Source organism: Trachypithecus francoisi, unplaced genomic scaffold, assembly GCF_009764315.1.
Source record: "Trachypithecus francoisi isolate TF-2019V2 unplaced genomic scaffold, Tfra_2.0 Lachesis_group2, whole genome shotgun sequence".
NCBI classification, from domain to species: Eukaryota; Metazoa; Chordata; class Mammalia; order Primates; family Cercopithecidae; genus Trachypithecus; species Trachypithecus francoisi.
The window spans coordinates 4,726,651-4,751,882 of NW_022681465.1; the positions used below are offsets into that span (position 1 = coordinate 4,726,651).

At 45.3% G+C, this 25,232-nt stretch overlaps 1 long non-coding RNA gene across 6 annotated transcripts in view; it reads left to right on the forward strand.

The window, feature by feature from the left end:
• Positions 1-25,232, forward strand: part of LOC117064381 — a 28,200-nt gene that overhangs the window by 2,190 nt on the left and 778 nt on the right. Inside the window, exons 1-5 of one of the 6 annotated variants that reach the window (XR_004429418.1) lie at positions 1,107-1,201; positions 5,933-6,045; positions 9,129-9,288; positions 14,208-14,779; positions 24,894-25,083. This is a non-coding gene — a long non-coding RNA (uncharacterized LOC117064381). Of the gene's footprint in view, positions 1-1,106; positions 1,202-4,202; positions 4,506-4,682; positions 4,776-5,932; positions 6,046-9,128; positions 9,289-14,207; positions 14,780-24,893; positions 25,084-25,232 lie in introns of those variants that run through there. The other 5 variants (XR_004429417.1, XR_004429421.1, XR_004429419.1 and 2 more) reach the window with 5 other exon arrangements.

Consider the following 25,232-nt stretch of genomic DNA (forward strand, 5'->3'; position numbering starts at 1 on the left):
CAGCCGGTGAACAATGGAACTCGTTCATGTCCCCTCGTCCTGCGTACCACCAGGGGGCACTGATGAGCTGAGAAAGACTGCGGTCCAAAAAACGTACCAAATGAAAAGGCCACTTCCCAGCTTCTGTAATTAAGGCGAAAAGCAGACAGGGAATTTATTCAAGACTTTATTCAGATGGCAGGGGGAGGCGGGGCCGAGAAGCCAGTGTTGAAAAGGGTTTTATCCAAGCCAGTTTAACATCTTAAAAAAAATCATTGGCCATTTTGTTTTTTTTAGATGGAGTTTCATTCTTGTTGTCCAGGCTGGCAATTTTTACTTCTGATAATTTTCTTCTCACTACTGTCAAATCAAGTTGAGCTTAAAGCTGCCTTCTTACATATTTTCAATTTCACCTAAAGGATTTTTGGTACATCATAAACTATAACTGTGTAAACAGACTACAGCCCATACCTGTGCCAATCACTGAATTTTGCCAATCAGATGTAGCCAACTCTTTGAACCATGTTCTAATAAATCCAACACCAAGCCATAACCAACCCAGCCATTTCTATACCTCGCTTCCTTTTTCCGTCCATAAATCTTCTTCCATCACGCAGCTGCACTGGAGCCTCTGAGCCCACCCTAGCTCAAAAGGCTGCCTGATTCATGAATTGTTTGTTACTCACGTAAACTCCTTTAAATTTAATTTGGCTGAAGCTTTTATCACTAGTTTTTAAAAATCTCCAAATGGGTTATTCTCTTTTGTCCCCTAATTAGATGTTATTCTCTTTTATTCTCTAATTAGATTTAGATTCCCTAATAAGACTTTATTGGGGGGAAAAAAAACCTTTTATCATCTTTTTTGGACTGGAATGTACAGGGTCGCATCCATAGATGTGTAGCTGGTTTTCCCAGTGCAAATTCACAGGTGCTGGGCCAAATGGCCCTGTGTAGGGCTCAGAACTCCAGCCCTGAGAGCACCATTGTTCTAGAAAGTTCTGTGTTCTAGAACACAGAGCCATTTCTAGAACCTTTTTTCTAGAAAGAACAAAGAACCATTGTTCTGTGGTTCTAGAAAGGTGTTTCCACAAATCCCTGACCAAGGGATAAAGCACAGAAAGGCAGAACAAGAGAAAAGCAGGAAGAGCGAGGCTGGTGAGAGCCACAGCAGGAATGGGTGAGAATCCAGCCTTGCAGGGTCAGCACCCTGGAGTAGACACAGGTCTGGGAAGAAGCTGCTTTCCCCAAATCCTCAGCCTTCACTGACTGCCTCTCCCCTGGCAGCTAAGACTATGCAATTTAACTCCTTGTTATTTGCTGCTGAGTTATCTAACATTATTGTCAGGACTAGTCTAGACTTCCAGAGCCCCCTAACTCACATGAGGCATGAGAACCCAGCAATCTGGGCACTTAATGTCTCTGACGCTGCATTCGGGCTCTGAAATCCTCATGGCCCTGGGTCTCCCTGGTGCTTAGAGGGCCCTCCATTCTGCCTCAGGGCGTTTTGTGCCAGCCCTGTCCTGCTAAATACTAGACAGACTGTCTGGACACATAGGATGGGGCTTCTCCTGAGCTTCAGGACAGACGCAGGGAAGTGCTATGCCTCCTTGACAAGAAATGGGTGTGTGCTGGGCAGAACTAGGACTAAGGCTTGCATTCCTTGTGCCACTCTTCCTGGGAGCAAATTCATGTGGAAAATTCTCCGACCCACCTAGGGTAACCAACGGGCACACCAGCGTGAACAATACAGCGTCTGGCAAAGGGGGAACCATGCACAGGGAAGCGATGGATGCCTTTGTGCCTTGGGGTCTCCATCTGAAGCTTCGTTTAGTAGCTGAACATTGAAGCAGTGGAGGACCCACCAACTCATGTGCAAAGTCAGCTATTCCACGAAAGCCTTCAGGACCATGGAGGCCAGGATGCCAGGGACTGTCTGCCAAAGTTCCCTGTGGGCCAGGCTGTATCTTCCTGCAGTGGACACTGTCTGGTCCACAGCTTCTCCTTCACTCCAGTGCGGTCAGGGAGGGAGCCCATTGTGACCTGTCCCAACCTAGGTTGTTAGCACTGGTGTCTTGGCCTTCAATAGCAGCACCCATCTCCCTCTCAGGAGAGAAAAGACACCAAAGGATGCTGAACAAAGCACAGGACCTGCATGGAGAGGACCACATTTAAACATAAAGGCACTGATATGGTTTGGCTCTGTGTCTCCAGCCAAATCTTATCCTGAATTGTGATCTCCATAACCCCTACCTGTCAAGGGCGGGACCAGGTGGGAGGTGATTGAATCATGGGAGTGATGTCCCCCATGCTGTTCTTGTGATAGTGAGTGACTTCTCACGAGATGTGATGGCTTTATAAGGCAGTTTTCCATGCTCTTCTTCGCTCTTTCTTTCCTGCCGCCAGGTGAACAAGGTCTTTGCTTCCCCTTCACCTTCTGCCACAGTTGTAAGTTTCCTGAGGCCTCCCCAGCCATGCAGAACCGTGGGTCAATTAACCCTCTTTTCTTTAAAAATTACACAGTCTCATGCAGCTTTTTATAGCAGTGTGAGAACTAACTGATACATGCAGTTTTGGGTACCGAGAGATCCCAGCTGCAAATACTATGCTATAAATTTAATTCTATATGAAAAACTTAATAGGAATTGGCTTTTAAAATAATTATATGATGCAGATAAACTCAAATTGAGCAACAGTCTACAAATGCTGGCACTCTTCACAAACACCAATATGGTGAAAAAGGAATAATGGCTAGAGAACATTAGAGAACAAAGGAGACTAAAGAACATGGCAACGAAAGGCAATGTGTGAAAAAATTACCATAAAGATGCCATTGGCATATTGGTAAAGCTCAATTATAGATTGTATATTAGATATTAGCTTTGTATTGATGTTTAAATTTCTTTTTTTTTTTTTTTTTTTGAGATGGAGCCTCGCTCTGTCGCCCAGGCTGGAGTGCAGTGGCCGGATCTCAGCTCACTGCAAGCTCCACCTCCCGGGTTCACGCCATTCTCCTGCCTCAGCCTCCCGAGCAGCTGGGACTACAGGCGCCCACCACCACGCCCGGCTAGTTTTTTGTATTTTTTAGTAGAGACGGGGTTTCACTGTGTTAGCCAGGATGGTCTCGATCTCCTGACCTCGTGATCCGCCCGTCTCGGCCTCCCAAAGTGCTGGGATTACAGGCTTGAGCCACCGCGTCCGGCCTGATGTTTAAATTTCTGAGACTAATAAAGGCACTTAGGTAATTTCAGAGAATACTCTCGTTTTTGTGAGATACATGCTAAAGCTCAGCAAAACAACTACATGTGAGTATAGCTGTGTATTCATAGGTGGGGAGGGTGATGGTTCACATGCAGCAACATTTTGAAAAGAATATCACGTGGACAATGTGTTTCAATCCTTTGGCAAAGTTCAGTAGATTTGGGTTTGCAAATCCTAAGTGTCCTTGCATAAGAGAGAAATGAGAGGAGACCAAAAGGCAACAATATAGCAGAGAAGGCAATTCTGAATTTTTTAAAGTGAAAATGGAAATAAAGAGCTTTTTTAAAAAATTAATGTGCAAATGGAACAGACCTGATGATAAATTTCTAAATTTAAAGTGTTAGTTAGCTTGATTTTTCATCTAAAACAACTCATGAATTTGGCAAATTTTGAACAGAGTCCCCAAAGCCCAGAATGAAGCTGTAGGGTCCCAGCCGTGTCTTGCTAGTCATCTTTCACTTTCGCAGCTAGCCAAGAAGAGGGTGGAGAAGCTCTCCCAGGAAGGAAGGGAAGCTAAGGAAGAGAGGCCTCGGTCGTAAAGAAACTGAGGGAGCGAGGGCTCCGTCGTAAAGAAGCTGAGGGAGAGAGGGCTCCGCCGTAAAGAAGCTGAGGGAGAGAGGGCTCCGTCGTAAAGAAGCTGAGGGAGAGCGGGCTCCGTCGTAAAGAAGCTGAGGGAGCGAGGGCTCCGCCGTAAAGAAGCTGAGAGAGAGAGGGCTCCGTCGTAAAGAAGCTGAGGGAGCGAGGGCTCCGTCGTAAAGAAGCTGAGGGAGAGCGGGCTGCGTCGTAAAGAAACTGAGGGAGAGAGGGCTCCGTCGTAAAGAAGCTGAGGGAGAGCGGGCTCCGTCGTAAAGAAGCTGAGGGAGAGCGGGCTCCGTCGTAAAGAAGCTGAGGGAGAGCGGGCTCCGTCGTAAAGAAGCTGAGGGAGAGCGGGCTCCGTCGTAAAGAAGCTGAGGGAGAGAGGGCTCTGTCATAAAGAAGCAGTGACAGGGGACCCCTTAGAGAAGCCAAAGAGGGAGCAGAGATAAGGAAGATAGAAACCAGCACCGGCCAGGGAGCCCCCTGGGGAAAGATAGAGGTCCCAGATGACGCTGCCTCCCCACGAGCTGCAGCACCCAGGAGGCTCCAAAGGCCTGGCCCCCTCACCCAGCCCCACGGCCCTCTGTTCAGGAGCCATCCAATTAGCCTGAGCTCAGCTTGCTTCTGATGGGGAACGGAACCCTTCACCCGTGTTTGGAAGTCAGTTGACTAGAGATTTAGCCTGGAGGCAGGTGGGTTTTCCTGATTCGAGCCCGGAAATGTGAACCAGGAGGATTTGGTTGTCATCTCCATAGAGCAAGTGTGAGCCATCTGGGACTTATGTACCCAGGTGTTCCCCAGTCAAGGGGACATGTGCCCAGTCAAGGGGACATTGTCCTTTGTGAGAGTGAACCGGGCAGCGGGGCACAGCACCTAGCAGTCATGGCTGGGGAACTCCTCCTTTCCTCCCAAACACTTCAGCCACTCCCTAGTGTCAAGTTCCATCAGGCACTCATTAAAAGGTAGGAGTCTGAGATTCTCTCATTCTACTTCCAGTTTACAACTGGAAAGCTGAAGTCCTAAAAGAAGTGCCTCCCAGTGTCACCGAGGAAGTGGTTAGTAGGCTCAAAACTTCCCAAACTCTGACGTGCATGCGTGTCCCCTGCGGATTCTGAGTTCCCAGGCGGGGACGAGGCCTGAGGTTCTGCAGGTCAAACCAGCTCCAGAGCCTCCCCATCAGGAGGACCTCACGAGCTTCTGGCAGGGACAGATGAGTTAGGGCCAGCACAGAGTTGTGGCGGGGACAGATGACAATCGTGAGTTAGGCTGCACGGAGGCAGCTTCTTACCAAAGTCTGCCTTGGCATTAACGACAAGGTGCCAGCACCCCCACTGCATCGCTGTCCAGCACTCCAGGGCTCTGTGGAACAGGAATTAATAAGGACTCTACTGGGATTCAAACCCACATCAGTCGCTGAATCCAGCGCCCAGGCACTTCTCTGCAATGAACGGCCACTCAGCGGGAGGATGGTGACAGAGAAGCCAGTGGTGTGCTGCAATTCCAGTGGGCAGCAAAGCCCCCAGCTTAGCTCACACCCCTGGGCATCCTTCCCGCTACCACAGTGCAGGAGACACTCACAGGTCCAGGATCACAACTTTGAATTTTCAAATGACATGAAAAGAGGCTTGGCATGCAGTGTTTAAGGAAACTGGGAAGGATATGAAAGGCATTTGCATAATGATTTCCTTGCTTAACAAAAATGCTTAAACTTCACCGCCTTGAAAGAAAAATAAACTTCAGTTATGTGCCAAGTTAGTGTACAGAGGACGTCTCAGTTTTCTATTAGGTAATGCATACGTTATACACTTAGAAGTATATATATTCGCAGGCTGGACCACATATGCAACAATTCAAGACGCATTTGTTCATAGCATCCATTTGTAACTTGTGCTTTTTAAAAATTATTTTACTTGCCATAAAAAGGAACTTTGACCATTTGTCTGTAATTTTGTTTAGGACTTGAATGGAAAAACTGTAGGCCTTTCGAAACTGCTGTTCCCTGGGAGTCAGTCATTTTTATAAATATTGGTTCCCCTCTCCCCTTAATCAAAGTTTGCTGTGTTTGCTGTTTGTATTCACTGACTCAAATTTTTGTTCTTTTTTTCTTGCTCTGTTTTAGAATATCTGTGCATGTGCAGGTTCCAGGGTGCCCTGCTGTGAGGAGCTGGCAGAGACTGATGCCTCAGGCCAGTCTCCCGGCAACTGCCCACAGCCTTGACCTGTTTACCTAAGGTCAGTGGTTCACATTTGGAGACGGGTACTTTTTAAAAAAATTTTAACTTCACCCTTGTAAATATTTGCTATCTCTTTTTCTTTTTTAATTTAAAAAAAAAGGTTCTATTTTAAAAAGGAGCTTTGAAGTTATTGTCTTAGTTTAGAAGAAATGGCCCGAAACTCTTCCCCACCTCCCCCACCCTGCCTTCTTGCAATTATTGATGCTATTAATCTGCCCAGCAAATGCTTCTTTCAGGTTGTTATAGCATCAAGATGAGGAATTCTTGGCTGAAGGGGTTTCTGTCCTCTATGGGGGATCAGAACCGGCCGCTCACAAAGCCTTTGGCTTCATTCCTGGTACCTCACTCTATACAAAGAAATGTCCATCCAACCTTTCTCAGCCCGGGGCGTCCCCGAGCTCCTTCTCACAAAGACCTGATAACAGGAGAACTATAGACCTTCATTTGCTTTTACCCTCAAAAGCATGCACACAGCCAACTGGGTGAGCAGATGAAAAGGTTAATCCCCCTCCTGGTCTCCACTCCACTCAGTAGAGAATGGCCTCCTGTGACTTTCCTTTCCCCCAACTCCTTCTTCCTGGGGAAGTGCCAGGGTCCCCACTCCTGGAACTTGGCCGGCCATGAAGAGTCCTGTTTTAGTTTTAACCATCAGCTCTCAATTGATTCCAAACCAAAGGCAACGGGTTGCCTGTGAAACATAAACTAGGTGCTGCACCACACACATTTCGACTGATTGAAAATTTGAATTGCTAGAAAAGTAGTTTATCTCATCTCATTTTTCAATACAATTATTAAATGAACTTCTTTTTTTCCCTTTTTGGCAAGAGTGGAAAGAAAGGGCCAAGAATCAGCCCTGTTTATTTCGACAGTGGCATATTTCGTGATGGACTAGGGATGATGACGGGCAGGTAGAGGTGGTCCCATGCAAACAGCAGGTGGAAGTGGGAATGCTCAGCCTCTCTACTCTGAAGGGAAGTGGTCGGGTTGGCCTTGGCAATGATGGGGCCCTGAGCAAGCAAGTTTATCACATCCCAGCTGCGTCTCTGCCTAAGCCACCCTTGCAGCAGTCTCAGGCAGGGTCCTTGGGAGACCAGGCGGGGAGAGAGGGCATCTTGCCGAGCTCCTTGCAGTCGGGGTAAGCTTGAGCCTGTAGGCCTCCCAGGACCCAGTCACTGATGGTGAACTGGCCCCTGCAGCTGGCAGCTGCCCCACCTCTAAAATCAGAGGGGGCGGCCAGAGCCAGGGCCACAGCTGAACTTCTGCTGTTACAGAAAAGCTTGGTGTAACGGAGGTGGCCTGCTCTTGGCTTTGGGTGATGACCGGGCTGGGAGGTTTGGCTTCTCCCTGAGATGGTCACTGTGTTAGGTAATGAGGACGCCACACAGCCCTGCCCTCGATGGACGTGTAACCTTGCATGAGGCCAACACATTGACAGATTGTCACCTGGGCTGAAGAGTGGCTGCAGCTGGGGCCCTCCTGAGGGTGGCAGGGCCAGCTGGGAGGGTGAGCTCCCTGGGGAGCAAACAGTACATCAGGAGGATGCACTGTAACAGCCTGGCCTCCTAGAATGTGGGGCTCAAGCAGGTGGGCTGGGTCCAGGTTGTGGACAGCACCTGCTCATAAGAGTCCTTCAAATTAACCTAAATAACCAATATAAAGCCCTGACCCAGAGCAAACAAAACATGGATGCTAACACTTTCTAATAGAGGATAACAGAAGAGAGGAAAGTCGACTCTGCACCAACAGTCCCCAGCAGCAGTCACACAGCAATGCACCACACCGAGACTCATTTCCAAGCCCGCTGCTCCTCTGACGTAGGCCCATGAGGTCCTAGCAAGAATTTATTCATCCTAGAAGGGCGAATTAAATCTGTCCAAGACTGTCCTGATTTTAGTACTGAAGGTCCTGCACCCCAGAAAGCCCCCAACTCAGTCCTAGGCAGACCAGGACAGTTGTTCACCCTAACTTGGAGGCTGGCGTTCACACCCCCAACACCCAGTGCAGAGGGACAGGAACCCCAGGGCCTCTCAGCCAAGCTGTTCCAGACCCGACCAGAAGAGGGCAGCCAAGGGCCATGACTGTAAAATAGACTTGGCGTTGCCAGGAATCTCCACAAACACAGGCCCTGGTCCACCTGCCAGGTCGAAGCTTCTTTTATGGACAGGGCAGTGGAGTGTAGACTTCCAGGGGATAGAACTCTAACATAGGTCCAATGAACCCACAGTCCCGGTGTTTGTGAAATCTCTGATGTCCGGTCTCCTGTTCTGATGTGCTTCAGTGTAAATTCTTCCTCAGCATTATTTGTTTTTATTAGATGTAAAGAATGAAGGCTTCTTGTTTAACAAAAATGACAGCTGTGGTTTTGGAAGAAATAATAAAACAACATTACACCTTTTTGTTAAGTATTTGAAGAATCACGGGAGCCTTTAGAAGTCTTGCTGGTATTTTTTGTGCTGACATTGGCAGGGCGTGCAGCTGCCCTAACCATCAGCCCATCCCTGTCTGGGGGTGGAGATGGCTCATGGACAGGAGGCAGCAACCCCAACAGGAACAGCAGCCGCAGGAGCCCACAGGGGCATCCTCCTCTTCTTATCTGAGGACTGCCAGTGCTAGTGCAGCAGCACTTCCTTGGGGCAGAGGGAGTGAGAGACAGGAAGGGGAAGGACTCACCCCCAGCACATGGGGGACCATGGCAGTTGCACCAGGGATGCCCCTGTGCCGTGCCGGCTGAGGTCAGAGGGGCTGCGACTCATGTAGCACCCACTTGCGGGGCTAACTCCAGAAACCAGGACCTGTGCCCAGGAAGCAGACCATTCCCCAGGCCACGCCCTTCCGGCACCAGTGGGGTATGCAAACTGCTTGGCAACTGGGGGGCAAGGCCAGGCGCTCTCGAGGCCAAGAAATCAGCTGGTTTTATTCATTAAAACAGGGGTGCCTGGCATGCAGGAGGCACTTAATAAACCTTTGTTGGATGAAGGGTTATGGCCACTGACTAGCGCTGCTTTCTAGAACAGCTTTCCTGGGAGTGCTCGGCCCTTGTTTTGCACCCTAAGTACTTTATATTGTCTTGTGCTCTGCTAGGTTCCCAGGGCTGCCTAAAAAACGAAATTGACAGCTTTGAGCAACAGAAAGGCTGGAGTGCTGGAGGGCAGAATTCTGAAATCAATGTGTCCAGGGGCCATGCTCCCTCTGAAGCCTCCTGAGGAGAAAATTGCCTTACCTCTCCCTGCTTCTGATCCCTGTAAGCATTTGGCAGCTGGTGGCTGCACCCCTCCATTCCCTCCTGACCTGGCCTTCTCCTCTTTTGTCCTGTGTCTCTGTGTCCAAATCTGTCTCTTATGCGGACACTCTCATTGGATTGAGGCCCACTCTCATCCAGTATAATCTCATCTCAATTCTTACCTTAATTCCATCTGCAAAGACCCTATTTCTAAGTCAGGCAATGCTCTGAGGTTCCCAGTGTACATGAATTTTTGGAGTACACCATTCACCCACTACACACACGGAGATAGCAGCCTCTGTGGCTGCCGACTTAGCACAGGCAAGCCCTATGTTAAATGCTTTACTTGTGTTTTCACGTTTTATTATCAGAGTCACCCTGTGAAGTAGGTTTTATTATGACCATGCCCATTTTACAGGTAGAGACACTGAGGCAAGTTATGTCCTCTGTCCAAGGTCTGAAAGCCAGAAGGCGACAGAGCCAAGGATGGCCTCCAAATAGACATGAGCCAGCTGAATCCTGCAGCCCCAGCCATACCTGCCCCGTGTTGCCCCTCTAGATGGTTCAGCACTCGGCTCCTGCCCCATGTTGCCCCCTCCAGATGGACTCAGCACTCAGCTCTGCTAGAAAATGCCCCAGGACATGTTTAATAGATGGTTAGAACTAGTTGAAGTTTTATTTTTTGTGACTACTTTGAAAATGCAGGACTATCCAGAAAACTAATAGAGGATGAACAAAACCAGCTGTTGATATGTGGATGTCCATCCCACTCTAAAATACTTGGCCTGCCACACACCAGAGGGAGTTCTCACTGATCTTAGATTCCTCAGTATGCCAAAGATGAGATCTTCCTAAACTGTTTGCTATAATTTGAAGGAGCATGACAAGTGAGGGCAAAACAAATTATACACAAATTCTGAGCTTCGCAGACTTCCTATGTAGAACGTTAGCTATGCAAGTAGCATGACAAGGGTAGCCACACTAACCGCCAGCCCTTCCCTGGCACTTACGGGGGTACTACTGCGCTGGTAAATTTAGGAGAGTCTGGAACGGCATAGCCATAGATAACTCCCCAATCTGCTGCTGTGGACGAGGTCCCCTGGGCAAGCCATCCTGTTGCTTGGAATCAAGGAATCGGGTGCAATGACTGCTGATCCCTGACCAGTGGCCTTCCACAACCTCCAGCCTGTGAAATGATGCAAATGGGCCAATCGCATCTTCCCTCTGGAACCAAGGTCATCCCACCCTCTTGTTAATACACAGCCAGCCTGCCCCAGCCCCTGGGTGGTTACTCAGTTCCTGAATGTGACTCTGTGGGACTACATGACGCACACTGTCTTCCATCCTGGGAATGCTCGTGGACGTGGCAAACATACCACTGCCAGCTGCATCTGCCTGGTGCTGGTGTGTATTTGGCCATCTTCATAAGCCTGGAGCAGGGCTTCCTCCCTCACCAACAGGATGAGGAGGAGGCCATTGGAAGCCCTACTCACCAGGTCCTGCAGAAACTCACAGTCCCTCGGGAAGTAGCCACAGGGAGAAATGTCTACAGTGCAATGTGGAAACATGAGGTAAGAGACAGGAGTCCAGTGCTAATGGCGGTCAGAGAAAACAGTGATTTCTGAAGGAAAGCTTAGAGAAGAGGTGACCTTTGAGATGGATGTTGAAGCCAAAAGAGGTGGTCCCCAGACAGACACAGGGCTGGAGGGCCAGGCTGCAAGGGCATTTGAGTCACAGGACAACATGTACATGAATGTGACAACCAGGAGGCAGCTCAGGGCCCTGTTGTTGTGCCCTTTAGCACTCTGCAGTGTGGACGTGTCTGAATCCAGATTCTGGCAGTGTCTCTTCAGTCCACACTGTTGGGGACAGCATGTGGTTATAAGCTCAGAGGTAGCATCACTCTAGGTGGCAGGAAAACATTTAAAGATGTTTCTGAGGCCTAATTGACAAGAATCTGCCAGTGTCCAGCGGATAGGGTGGCTGGACTTTGCTTGTCATCATGAAATGGTACAGGGTAGAGATTTATCTGAAATGTTTGACTCCAGGCACTCACTGTAGGTTGACGGTGTTGTTCACTGACCTCCTGATATCTTCACAGGGTCTTTGGTGACCTGCACCAGAAAGTCTTTAGACCTTCAACGTCTCACTTTTGACAGAACTGTAGAAGTAACTTTTCAGAATCCGTATGAAATATTAATACTAGTCTGAGGGAGGTGAGGGGATTGCATTCTGGCAAATTTTTAAAAACAAATGGGGACACAAGCAAAGAAAAGCCATGTCCTGAGGCATCCATTGCCGGGAACAAGACACATCTCAAGGGTGCAAGCCAAGGGGTACCCTGTTATGATCACAGAGGAGCAGAGTTCAGCGGGGTAATATAACTGTCACCTTGGCAAGGCAGGGCTGGATGCATGCATAAATCAGGATGTGAATCCTGGATTCACATTCAGTGCATGATTCTCGCTCACGTTACTGTGCCAATAACTTTAATTTAATAAGCCCACATGTCAAGGGCCACTTCAGATCCGTCACAGCTGTTGCCTCCCCTCCCTCGTTCCTTGGAAAAGCTCAGTTCTCTGGCCGGCTGCTACCTCCAGCATCTGCAGAGGACTCTGTGCTCACACTCGCTGCCTGCACCGACCCTTCCAGAGGAGGAACTCGGCGTTCCCACAGGTCAGCCTGGCTATGATGGCCCAACTCTACCCTCGTGACAGTGAGCGTGGCCATCAGTGTTCCTGGGGACCTTTCCCTGTGGTGAGGAAAAGTGCTGAGCATGTGGGGAGAAAAAGAGAAAACAAATACGCAAATCGCTTTAATTTGATGCCCCAAATAAAAATTGCTCAGATTGACATTTAAAGTAGGCATTACAGGAGCAAGTTTTATGACTAACCCTTTTACCCAAGAGTGAGCAACAGAAGGGAGACAAAAGTTGTTTTTAAGAAATAGTAACGAAATTTAAGAAAACAATATTGAAGATGAATTAATATTGGTCCTAACATTTAACTGGGGCTTGCAGACAACAGGGAGGAGAGGCAGGTTTGCAGTGAATGTGTTGCTTATGACCACTGTTTATGACTGGTCTAACAAAGCCAGAAACCCAGTCAGGAGAAGGAACAATGTTTTCCAAAACATCACAGATGATTCGGACCCTTAAGTGAATGGTTACAACAGAATCAGAGGAAAGGAAGGGTTTAGGCGACCACGAGGCACGGGGAGCATCACAAAGGAGAGACAGAGCAGAGCCAGGGTTTCCTCTGGGCTGTGACAGCCCCTAAGCACCAGAGCTTCCTGTGCCTGGGATCCAGCCAAGTGTTTCAGATAACACTTTCTGGACTGTTGTTTGTTTGCTTTGGTTTTTTAACCCAGCAATCTATGAAAAGGCCAATACTCTTGAGAATAACAGCACCCACACTCTGCAGTGAGACCTGCATGTACCCAGCTACAGGTAACACAACCCCCAGGCACACACTGCGTTCCGGTGTTCGGGGCTCTGCAGGCTGGTGTGCACTGTGTCTGCTAGAGGTCCAGTCTTCCAGATTCACATCCTCTCTGGACCTACATTGTGCTTCTCCACAATATCTGATTACATTGTTTTGTTTCTTTGATTCACACTCTTTTTTTCCAATGAGAGTTTTTCACATATGCATTTTCAGTTCCTCAAGCGCTTTCAGTACAACCTTTACACATTTATTGATTGTGATAGTGGGCTTCTTTTTTCCCTAATTAACAGACTTTGCAAATTCTTTGTCTGATTTCGCTGGGAATATTGCTGTGTGCTGCCTTCTCCATGCCTTTCTCTCTCTTTTATTTGAACAATCTGTCCATCATCAGTTCAGTTCAGCACTCACTGAAGATGGCTGTGTCACCCCCCAGGCACCATGAAGACATAACATCTGACATGGCAACCAGAAGGACACCCTCTCTGTTCAAGGCTCTGTGCATGCTCTCGAGGGGCCTTCTCTATAGAAAGCCCCCAGAGGATGGCAGTCCTGCCTGAGGTGCTTCAGCATGAGGGGTTGAAATGCAAAGAACTGGGTTTAAAAAGTGAGTAATGAGAGAGGTGGGTATCTGGTTTTCTAGAAAGAAAGAGTTAATGGAGAAAAGAAATTGAGTTTTTGAGTACAAGTAATCTTGGCCAGAGGAAGAAAACAAAAGCCATATTCCAGAAAAAGAAGCTGTGTGAGCGGAAGTGGATGGAGAGGCAGATGAGCACACTACTGTTTGCTGAAGATTCACCACCGTGGAAGAAAGACCAGAGTCAGGAGTGAAAAGGTAGAAGGTGGGGAGCGGGATGGGGGCTGTAAGAAGGCCTTCTACAGCCACCAAGCGTGCAAGCTCCTGTCCACAGCAGCGGGGTGAGCCAGACGCAGGGGTCCTTACAGCCTGCAAATGAAAAGTGAGCTCAACCCCTTGGCATTTCAATCAAATGAGCCAGTAGGTTCCTGTGTTGACTGAAGCTATTTTGAGTCGTCTTGTAGGCTCTAACCTGGGGTGCTAGTAATTGAAATTGGAAGAGAGAAGCTTAAAGAAATACTTAGAGAAAGGATAGAAGTTAGAGATCAATTAGAGGTAAAGAGCATGAGTGCAGGGGATGTTGAGATTGACCTCAGGTGAAAAAAAAAAAAAAGAGAGAGAGAGAGATTGACCTCAGGTTGCTGAAGTAGGTAAGCGTGGATAGAGTGATAGAATGACAGATTTGGGAGAAGGAGGACATGCCTGGTCTTTATTATTTGGAGTTTGAATAATTGTTGAGGATTTAGGGTCCCAGTAAATAAAATCTCCCTTACTTGAGCTTGGAATCCATTGATAAATAAATGGAGGTGTCAGCCAGTTGGAAATGTGTGAGATATTATTGATAGGAGTTCTACGGGAAGATGGGGCTTAGAAGGAGATTCAGGTGTGCTCATCAATATGTCCTCTTGCTTTGCATGGCCCAGAGAGCAAGCGAGAACCTAGAATCTCTGCAAACACAGGAGCTCCAAGGAGGACTCAGCAGAGCTGGAGCCCCATGTGGTCTATTGTTTCTGCACAAGCTCACCAATCACAGCAAGTGTGAGAAGGCAGAGAGAAGTGAGGATGGGTGCTGGACAGGGAGGCTCATCACCTGTAGCCAGGTGAGCATAAGCTCTTGCCGCCAAGAGCCCCTTCAAGCCTGAAGCACAGAGTCCAGCAGGAAGTTCCAAGAATGCCTCTGATATTTCAGGGAGAGCCCATGGCGTGGAATACGTGTGTGTGTGTGTGTGTGTGTGTAAGCACTTCTGTGCATGTGTGTGTGTCCATGTGTGTGTTGTGACTTTACAAGAGAAGAAACCTCAGGAAGGCCTGGGCTCCCCTGGTAGAGATTTTCCTTAGGGAACAGCAGCGACGTGTAGTGGCTTGAGGATGGAGCCCTTAGTATCACCACAGTCTACCGAGAGCAATCAGAGCAAAAGAACTCTTTAATGAGACGAAACAGACAGCGAAGTCCATGGAGAACCAGGAGAGAGGAGTGTCCCCAAAGCCGTCAAGGGTGAGTGATAAGAAAATGCAATAAACATCATTCTCTGAAGAACAGTTCATTAAGATAAGCCATGAAAAAAGGCCATAAGTCATGGCAACGTGGGCGTCAGAGTTAACATCCAGAGAAACAGCCAAAGCAGGATTCTCATCATTTATCCTGCAAATGAACAAGGAGGGCTAAGTGCAGGCCTCTGAATAGAACAGGGGCATTTTCTGTTAGGATCCAAAATGGAAATGGCTCCCCAGTGCCAAGCCACGTGGTGGGGTGTTGCCCGTTGATGTCTGTCATAGCTCAGAGGGTTGGCTGAGTTTAACCACTTCACATCTCAAATTTTGTTGGCCAGCGGTTTTCAATCTGTGCTCTTGACAACCTAGGGGATCCAGGGATTCCTCAAGGCCAGCAAAAAGGGTTTTGTGACCTAATAACACATGCATATGAGTGCACGCGCGCGCACACACACACACACACACACACATGCGTCTACATGCATCTTCCATGCCATGTGCTCTGCTTGAAAGGACAGACACATTCTTGAAACTGCCTGCTGGACATTGCGTTTCAGGCTCCAAGGGGACTGACGGCTGGAGGAGCTTATCCTCATCTTTGAAACCCCGCTCCCCTTCATCTGGAGCGTTTCTGTAGGGAGCGTCTCTAGCTTTCCTTTGCACAGTGGACTTTCCACTTGGACAAGGGGCCTAAGTTGTTTATCAAAATGGTATCTGGTAGAGTAGACTCTGAATACATGAGGATTTACTTTACATTTTTGTCTCCTGTTGGTTTTCATTCAGATTTAACATTTAATCTCAATTACATTAATTTAATAATAATAAAATATACAATTGAAAGATTAGTATTGTAATTCTGAAGAAATTCAGATCAAAATTGGCTATTATTTTGCTTTGAGCCATGTAGGTACATGCTGTGTGCATTTGTAGGAAAGATCAGATAATAATTGCAGTTTTTTTGTTTGTTCGTTTAAGACTTCATTTAATGTGATACTAGAGTGTCAACCCTAACAAAGTGAGAACATACCTAAGATATGGGATCTACTCCTAGCTGTTTATTTTTTTTTTCAGATTTTATTATTTATTATTTGTTTTTATTAATTTATTTGTTATACTTTTATTTCTAGGGTACATGTGCACAATGTGCAGATTTGTTACATAGGTATACATGTGCCATGTTGGTTTGCTGCACCATCAACTCGTCATTTACATTAGGTATTTCTCCTAATGTTGTCTCTCCCTGAGTCCCCCAACCCCCGAGAGGCCCCGAAGTGTGATATTCCCTGCCCTGTGTCCAAGTGTTCTCATTGTTCAATTTCCACCTATGAGAGAGAACATGCAGTATTTGGTTTCCTGTCCTTGAGATAGTTTGCTCAGAATGATGGTTTCCAGCTTCATCCATGTCCCTGCAAAGGACATGAACTCATCGTTTTTTATGGCTGCATAGTAGTCCGTGGTGTATATGTGCCACATTTTTCTTAATCCAGTCTATCATTGATGGACATATGGGTTGGTTCCAAGTCTTTGCTATTGTGAATAGTGCTGCAGTAAACATATGTGTGCATGTGTCTTCATAGTAGCATGATTTATAATCCTTTGGGTATATACCCCATAACGGGACCACTGGATCAAATGGTATTTCTTTTTTTTTTTTTTTTTTGAGATGGAGTCTGGCGTGCAGTGGCCGGATCTCAGCTTACTGCAAGCTCCGCCTTCCGGGTTTACGCCATTCTCCTGCCTCAGCCTCCGGAGTAGCTGGGACTACAGGCGCCCGCCACCTCGCCCGGCTAGTTTTTTGTATTTTTTAGTAGAGACAGAGTTTCACTGTGTTAGCCAGGATAGTCTCGATCTCCTGACCTCGTGATCCGCCCATCTTGGCCTCCCAAAGTGCTGGGATTACAGACTTGAGCCACCACGCCCGGCCTCAAATGGTATTTCTAGTTCTAGACCCTTGAGGAATCGCCACACTGTCTTCCACAATGGTTGAACTAATTTACCCTCCCACCAACAGTGTAAAAGCATTCCTATTTCTCCACTTCTTCTCTAGCATCTATTGTTTCCTGGCTTTTTAATGATTGCCATTCTAACTGGTGTGAGATGGTATCTCATTGTGGTTTTGATTTGCATTTCTCTAATGACCAGTGATGATGAGCATTGTTTCATGTGTCTGTTGGGTGCATAAATGTCTTCTTTTGAGAGGTGTCTGTTCATATCCTTTGCCCACTTTTTGATGGAGTTGTTTGGTTTTGTCTTGTAAGTTTAAGTTCTTTGTAGATTCTGGATATTAGCCCTTTGTCAGATGGTACATCGCAAAAATTTTCTCCCATTCTGCAGGTTGCCTGTTCACTCTGATGGTAGTTTCTTTTGCTGTGCAGAAACTCATTCGTTTAATTGGATTCCATTTGTCTATTTTGGCTTTTGTTGCCATTGCTTTTGGTGTTTTAGTCATGAAGTTCTTGCCCATGCCTATGTCCTGAATGGTATTGCCTAAGGTTTCTTCTAGGATTTTTATGGTTTTAGGTCAAACATTTAAGTCTTTAATCCATCTTGAATTAATTTTTGTATAAAGTGTAAGGAAGGGATCCAGTTTGAGCTTTCTACCTATGGCTAGCCAGTTTTCCCAGCACCATTTATTAAATAGGGAATCCTTTCCCATTGCTTGTTTTTGTCATGTTTGTCAAAGATCAGATGGTTGTAGATCTGTGGTGGTATTTCTGAGGCCTCTGTTCTGTTCCATTGGTCTATATACCTGTTTTGGTGCCAGTACCATGCTATTTTGGTTACTGTAGCCTTGTAGTGTAGTTTGAAGTCAGGTAGCATGACGCCTCCATCTTTGTTCTTTTGGCTTAGGATTGTCTTGGCAATGCAGGCTCTATTTTGGTTCCATATGAACTTTAAAGTAGTTTTACCCAACTCTGTGAAGAAAGTCATTGGTAGCTTGCTGGGGATAGCATTGAACCTATAAATGACCTTGGGCCGTATGACTATTTTCACGATATTGATACTTCCTATCTATGAGCATAGAATGTTCTTCCATTTGTTTGTGTCCTCTTTTATTTCATTGAGCAGTGGTTTGTAGTTCTCCTGAAAGAGATCCTTCACATCCCTTGTAAGGTGGATTCCTAGGTATTTTATTCTCTTTGTGGTAATTGTGAATGGGTGTTCACTCATGATTTGGCTCTCTGTTTGACTGTTATTGGTGTATAGGAATGTTTGTGATTTTTGTACATTGATTTTGTATCCTGAGACTTCGCTAAAGTTGCTGATCAGCTTAAGGAGATTTTGGACTGAGACGATGGAGTTTTCTAAATACACAATCATGTCATCTGCAAACAGGGACAATTTGACTTCCTCTTTTCCTAATTGAATATGCTTTCTTTCTTTCTCTTGCCTGATTGCCCTAACTTCCAACACTATGTTGAATAGGAGTGGTGAGAGAGGGCATCCTTTTCTTCTGCTGGTTTTCAAAGGGAAGGCTTCCAGGTTTTGCCCATTCAGTATATATTGGCTGTGGGTTTGTCATAAGTAGCTCTTATTATTTTGAGACACGTTCCATCAATACCTACTTTATTGAGAGTTTTTAGCATGAAGGGCTGTTGAATTTTGTCAAAGGCCTTTTCTGCATCTATTGAGATAATCACGTGGTTTTTTTCTTTGGTTCTGTTTATATGCTGAATTACATTTATTGATTTGTGGATGTTGAACCAGCCTTGCATCCCAGAGATGAAGCTGACTTGATTGTGTTGGATAAGCTTTTTGATGTGCTGCTGGATTCGATTTGCCATTATTTTATTGAGGATTTTTGCATTAATGTTCATCAGGGATATTGGTCTAAAATATTCTTTTTTTGTTGTGTCTTTGCCAGGCTTTGGTGTCAGAATGATGCTGGCCTCATAAAATGAGTTAGGGAGGATTCCCTCTTTTTATATTGATTGGAATAGTTTCAGAAAGAATGATACCAGCTCCTCTTTATAACTCTGGTAGAATTCAGCCGTAAATCGTCTGGTCCTGGACTTTTTTGGTTGGTAGGGTATTAATTATTGCCTCAATTTCAGAGCCTGTTATTGATCTATTTAGAGATTCAACTTCTTCTTGGTTCAGTCTTGGGTGGGTGTATGTGTCCAGGAATTTATTCGTTTCTTCTAGGTTTTCTAGTGTATTTGTGTAGAGGTGTTTATAGTATTCTCTGATGGTAGTTTGTATTTATGTGGGATTGGTGATGATAAACCTTTTATCAAATTTTATTGCGTCTATTTGATTCTTCTCTCTTTCTTCTTTATTACTCTGGCTAGCAGTCTATCAATTCTCTTGATCTTTTCAAAAAACCAGCTCCTGGGTTCCTTGATTTTTTGAAGGTTTTTTTTTTTGTGTCTCTATCTCTCTCAGTTTTGCTCTGATCTTAGTTATTTCTTCCCTTCTGCTAGCTTTTGAATTGTTTTGCTCTTGCTTCTCTAGTTCTTTTAATCATGATGTTAGGGTATTGATTTTAGATCTTTCCTGCTTTCTCTTGTGGGCATTTAGTGCTATAAATTTCCCTCTACACGCTGCTTTAAATGTCCCGGAGATCCTGGTACATTTTGTCTTTGTTCTCACTGGTTTCACAGAACATATTTATTTCTGCTTTCATTTCGTTATTTAGTCATTCAGGAGCAGGTTGTTCAGTTTCCATGTAATTGTGTGGTTTTGAATGAGTTTCTTAATCCTGAGTTCTAATTTGATTGCACTGTGGTTTTAGAGACAGTTTTTTGTGATTTCTGTTCTTTTACATTTGCTGAGGAGTGTTTTACTTCCAATTATGTGGTCAATTTTAGAATAAGTGCAATGTGGTGCTGAGAAGAATGTATATTCTGTTGATTTGGGGTGGAGAGTTTTGTAGATGTCTATTAGTTCCGCTTGGTGCAGAACTGAGTTCAAGTCCTGGATATCCTTGTTAACCTTCTGTCTCATTGATCTATCTAATATTGACAGTGGCGTGTTAAAGTCTCCCAATATTATTGTGTGGGAGTCTATGTCTCTCTGTAGGTCCCTAAGGACTTGCTTTATGAATCTGGGTGCTCCTGTATTAGGATAGTTAGCTCTTCTTGTTGAATTGAACCCTTTACCATTGTGTAATGGCCTTCTTTGTCTCTTTTGATCTTTGTTGGTTTAAAGTCTGTTTTGTCAGAGACTAGGATTGCAACCCCTGCTCTTTTTTTGGCTTTCCATTTGCTTGGTAGATCTTCCTCTGTCCCTTTACTTTGAGTCTATGTGTGTCTCTGCATGCGAGATGGGTCTCCTGAATACAGTACACCAATGGGTCTTGAGTCTTTATCCAATTTGCCAGTCTGTGTCTTTTATTGAGGCATTTAGCCCATTTGCATTTAAGGTTAATATTGTTATGTATTAATTTGATCCTGTCATTATGATGTTAGTTGTTATTTTGACCGTTAATTGATGCAGTTTCTTCATAGTATCGATGGTCTTTACAATTTGATATGTTTTTGCATTGACTGGTACTGGTCGTTCCTTTCCACGTTTAGTGCTTCCTTCAGGAGCTCTTGTAAGGCAGGCTTGGTGGTGACAAAATATCTCAGCATTTGCTTCTCTCTAAAGGATTTTATTTCTCATTCACTTATGAAGCTTAATTTGGCTGGATATGAAATTCTTCGTTGAAAATTCTTTTCTTTAAGAATGCTGAATATTGCCCCCTCCTCTCTTCTGGCTTGTAGGGTTTCTGCCAAGAGATTTGCTGTTAGTCTGATGGGCTTCCCTTTGTGGGTAACCCGATCTTTCTCTCTGGCTGCTCTTAATAATTTTTCTTTCGTTTCAACCTTGGTGAATCTGACAATTATGTGTCTTTGGGTTGCTCTTCTTGAGGAGTATCTTTGCGTTTTCTGTATTCCTGAACTTGAATTTGAATGTTGGCCTGCCTTGCTGGGTTGGGGAAGTTCTCCTGGATAATATCCTGAAGAGTGTTTTCCAACTTGGTTCCATTCTCCCCATCACTTTCAGTTATACCAATCAAATGTAGATGTAGTCTTTTCACATAGTCCCATATTTCTTGGAGGCTTTGTTCATTTCTTTTTACTCTTTTTTTCTCTAAACTTGTCTTCTCACTTTGTTTCATTAATTTGATCTTCAATCACTGATATCTTTCTTCCCCTTGATCAAATCAGCGATTGAAGCTTGTGCATGAGTCACAAAGTTCTCGTGCCATGATTTTCAGCTCCATCAGGTCATTTAAAGACTTTTCTACACTGTTCATTCTAGTTAGCCCTTCATCTAATCTTTTATCAAGGTTTTTAGCTTCCTTGAAATGGGTTAGAACATACCCCTTTAGCTCGGAGAACTTTGTTATTACCGACCTTCTGAAGCCTACTTCTGTCAGCTCATCAAAGTCATTCTCCATCCAGTTTTGTTCCATTGCTGGTGAGGATCTGTGATCCTTTGGAGGAGAAGAGCTGCTCTGGTTTTTAGAATTCACAGCTTTTATGCTCTGGTTTCTCCCCATCTTTGTGGTTTTTTCTACCTTTGGTCTTTGATATTGGTGACCTACATATGGGGCTTTGGTGTGGATGTCCTTTCTGTTTATTTTGATGCTATTCCTTTCTGTTTTGTTAGTTTTCCTTCTAACCATCAGGTTCCTCAGCTGCATGTCTGTTGGAGTTTGGTGGAGGTCCACTCCAGACCCTGTTTGCCTGGGTATCACCAGCAGAGGCTGCAGAACAGCAAATATTGCTGCCTGATCCTTCCTCTGGAAGCTTCATCCCAGAGGGCCACCTGCCTTTATGAGGAGTCAGTCAGCCTCTACTATGAGGTGTCTCCCAGTTAGGCTACACAGGGTCAGGGGCCCACTTGAGGAGGCAGTCTGTCCATTCTCAGAGCTCAAACACCGTGCTGGGGGAACCACTGTTCTCTTCAGAGCTGTCAGACAGGGCTGTTTAAGTCTGCAGAAGTTTCTGCTGCCTTTTGTTCAGCTACACCACACCCACAGAGGTGGAGTCTATAGAGGCAGTAGGCCTTGCTGAGCTGCAGTGGACTCCACTCAGTTCGAGCTTCCCAGCCACTTTGTTTACCTACTCAAGCCTCATTAATGGTGGATGCCCGCCCCCTACCAGGCTGCAGCCTCATAGGTCAATCTCAGACTGCTGTGCTAACAGTGAGCAAGGCTCTGTGGGTATGGGACCTGCCAAGCCAGGCACAGGAGAGAATCTCCTGGTCTGCTGGTTGCTATGACCATGGGAAAAGTACAGTATTTGAGCAGGAGTGTCCCATTTTTCTAGGTACAGTCTGTCGCGGCATCCCTTGGCTAGGAAAGGGAAATCCCCCAACCCCTTGCTCTTCTCATGTGAGACGACGCCCTGCCCTGTTTCAGCTCGCCCTCCATGGGCTGCACCCACTGTCAACAAGTCCCAATGACATGAACCAGGTACCTCAGTTGGAAATGCAGAAATCACCCGTCTTCTGCATCAGTCATGCTGGGAACTGCAGACCAGAGCTGTTCCTATTTGGCCATCTTGGAACAGAATCCAATAATTGCAATTTTAAAAGATGTATCCAAATGACTTGTATTTTCACTAATAAGCATAGAATTAAAATTATATAGATATAACTCAAATTCTCTGTGAAGGATTATTTTATCAACTAATGTTTGTATATCTTTATGATTTTATATTTTGTTTTGTATTTAGTTGTTTGGCCTATAAAATATTTTATGAATGTTACAAAGATATTTTCTTACATGAAATATGGGATTCTGGGAAAGGTATTTTATTGGAGTTATACTTGGTATGTAAGTAAATCACCATTCACCTTTGTCTTATTGTGCTGTGTGGCACAAGAGGAAAGAGGGGAGAGGGAAAAACCACAAAGGACTTTTCAGGAAGGTGCTGGGAGTCACAAGGACTCAGCTAAAGGAAGGAAACAGGATGCACAGAGAGTAAGCTAGGGTTGGATTCTCCAAAAAAATAAGTGTTCTTTTTTAACTCCATTGATTAAAAAAAAACAGGTAAGTGAGTCCTTGCCCTAATTTACTTCAAATAACATCTTACGAAGTTTGGGAGAGGTCTCCTAGGTGTCCTTATTTTTTGCTTGTTTTAATTTTGACCCCATCTCTTTCCTAATATTTACTGGCCTCGAATGCTTAGGAAACTCAAGCAGCCTCTTATTGATTCTGGGGACCCAAGAGGATGATTTAGAAACTTCATAGATTATCATTTTCTTCATTGGAGAAAAATTGCACAGAAGAGGGGGGTGGGAGTCACAGTGGGCCACAGAGAAACAGCCCAAAGTTTCCAAAGAAGAAGAGAGTCAGAGGGATGGGTCCATCCTGAGACACCTGTGAGCCCACAGTGGGGACGCTGGCAGATGGGCCTCAGGGGCACCCTATTTCTGCAGCACTCTCTTGAGTCCCAAGCTCTAAAGGGCCCAAGTAATAGTGAAGGAGCTCTGGGGTAGAAGGATGGCTGTGGCTGCCATTGCTTCCTGGTGACTCTTGGAAGATGCAGTCATGACAGCAAAAGAATTTGCTCTTTAACAGCTCCTAGCATCTTTCCAACACATTTCCCATTACATGTTGACTCTTTTCCAGTATTTCAAGATCAAGTGGTGAAAAGCTATAAGGGAAGTGACAAGTCTTTAACACCAGAATGTGATGGAGCTGGGGACTCCATTATTTATAGATTTCAACAAATATTTAAAGAATATTGGCTAGCTGGACATTAACTCCAACACTACAGAAAAGAGTATTGGTCTTATCACTGCTTTATATATATTCCTATAATGAGTTCAAATATTCCAGTGATATGGTTTGACTATCTGTCCCATCTGTATTAGTCAGCGTTCTCTAGAGGGACAGAACTAATGAGATAGATAGATAGATAGATAGATAGATAGATAGATAGATAGAAAGGGGAGTGTATTAAGTATTAACTCACAGCATCAGAAGGTCCCACAATAGGCTGTTTGCAAACCAGGGAGCAAGGAGAGGCAGTTCAAGTCCCAAAACTGAAGAACTTGGAATCCATTGTTCAAGGGCAGGAAGCATCCAGCATGAGAGAAAGATATAGGCTAGGAGGCTAGGCCAGTCTAGCCTTTTCACATTTTTCTGCCTGCTTTATATTTTACCCTCATTGGCAGCTGATTAGATGGTGCCCACCCACATTAAGGATGGGTCTGCCTTCCCCAGTCCACTGACTCAAATGTTAATCTCCTTTGGCAACATCCTCACAGACACACACAGGATCAATACTTTGCATCCTTCAATCCAACCAAGTTGACACCACCCAAAACTCATGTTTAACTGTAATTCCCAGTGATGGAGATGGGCCTGGAGGGAGGTCACTGGATCATGGGGTGGATCCTTCATGGTTTAGCACCATCCCTTTGGTGCTGTTCTTGTGATAGAGTTCTCACAAGATCTGGTTGTTTAAAGGTGTGTGGCACTGCCCCCCCACCCTTTCTCCCTGCTCCCACCATGTGAAGCAATGGCTACCGCTTTGCCTTTCACCATGATTGTAAGTTTCCTAGGCTTCCCCAGAAGCTGAGCAGAAGCTGCTAGACTTGCTGTACAGACTACAGAACTGGGAGCCAATTAAATTTTTCTTTGTAAGTTACTCAGTATCAGACATTTCTTTATCACAGTGCAAAAATGGACTAGTACACCCATCCTTTCAAAACCAAGGAAAGCAACACTGATTGAGAGTTGTGTGCCTGACACTTCATATTCCTACAGCTACTCTTTGAGGTAGGTATTACTGTTCTCATTTTAAGTGTTGAGAAAACTAAGAGTCCAAGATGTGAGTGACTTGCTCATGATTTCTCAGCTAGCATGTGGCAGAGATAGAGATGGGTAGAAAGCAGATTTTGGGTTAACTAATGGCTGTATAGGCCAAGAGGCAAGAATAGAGAATAGGTGAAATACAATTTGCTAATTAATATGAAGACATAATCATGCTTTTCTTTAATAGACCCATCAACTTGCAAAGTGGAGCCAATTTCTTCTGTTCTCTTTGCTTTGTCTGCACTTCCTGGGCATAGAGAGTAACCTGTACATGTTTCTTATCCAGTCATTATTGAAGCAAGTGAATGCGATAGTTTCCAAGTGTTTCCCATAGCCTGCCACTTTTTTGAACCCACAGAGGCGAATAAGGAGCATCTTTACAATATCAGCAATTGAAACTGATATGAATGAAGACAAGAATGATGACTGCATAACTCTTCGGAATGCAATTTCCAAACTGGACATGAGTCCAGGGGAATGGAACAAAACCCTAACCATCCCAACGCCTGCATGTGGGAATCTCAGTGCCAAGCACTTCATTATGCAAAGTAGGTGCTTCCCAAGTACTCTGATAAGGATAACGGGTGGATTTTGCCAAATTAAATCTGTCCCAAGTAACAGATTCTTCTTGCTGCTGAGTTGAGAAGTGCTAAAGAAAACAATAAAAGCCCATACCCGAGTCCAGAGGGACGTATAG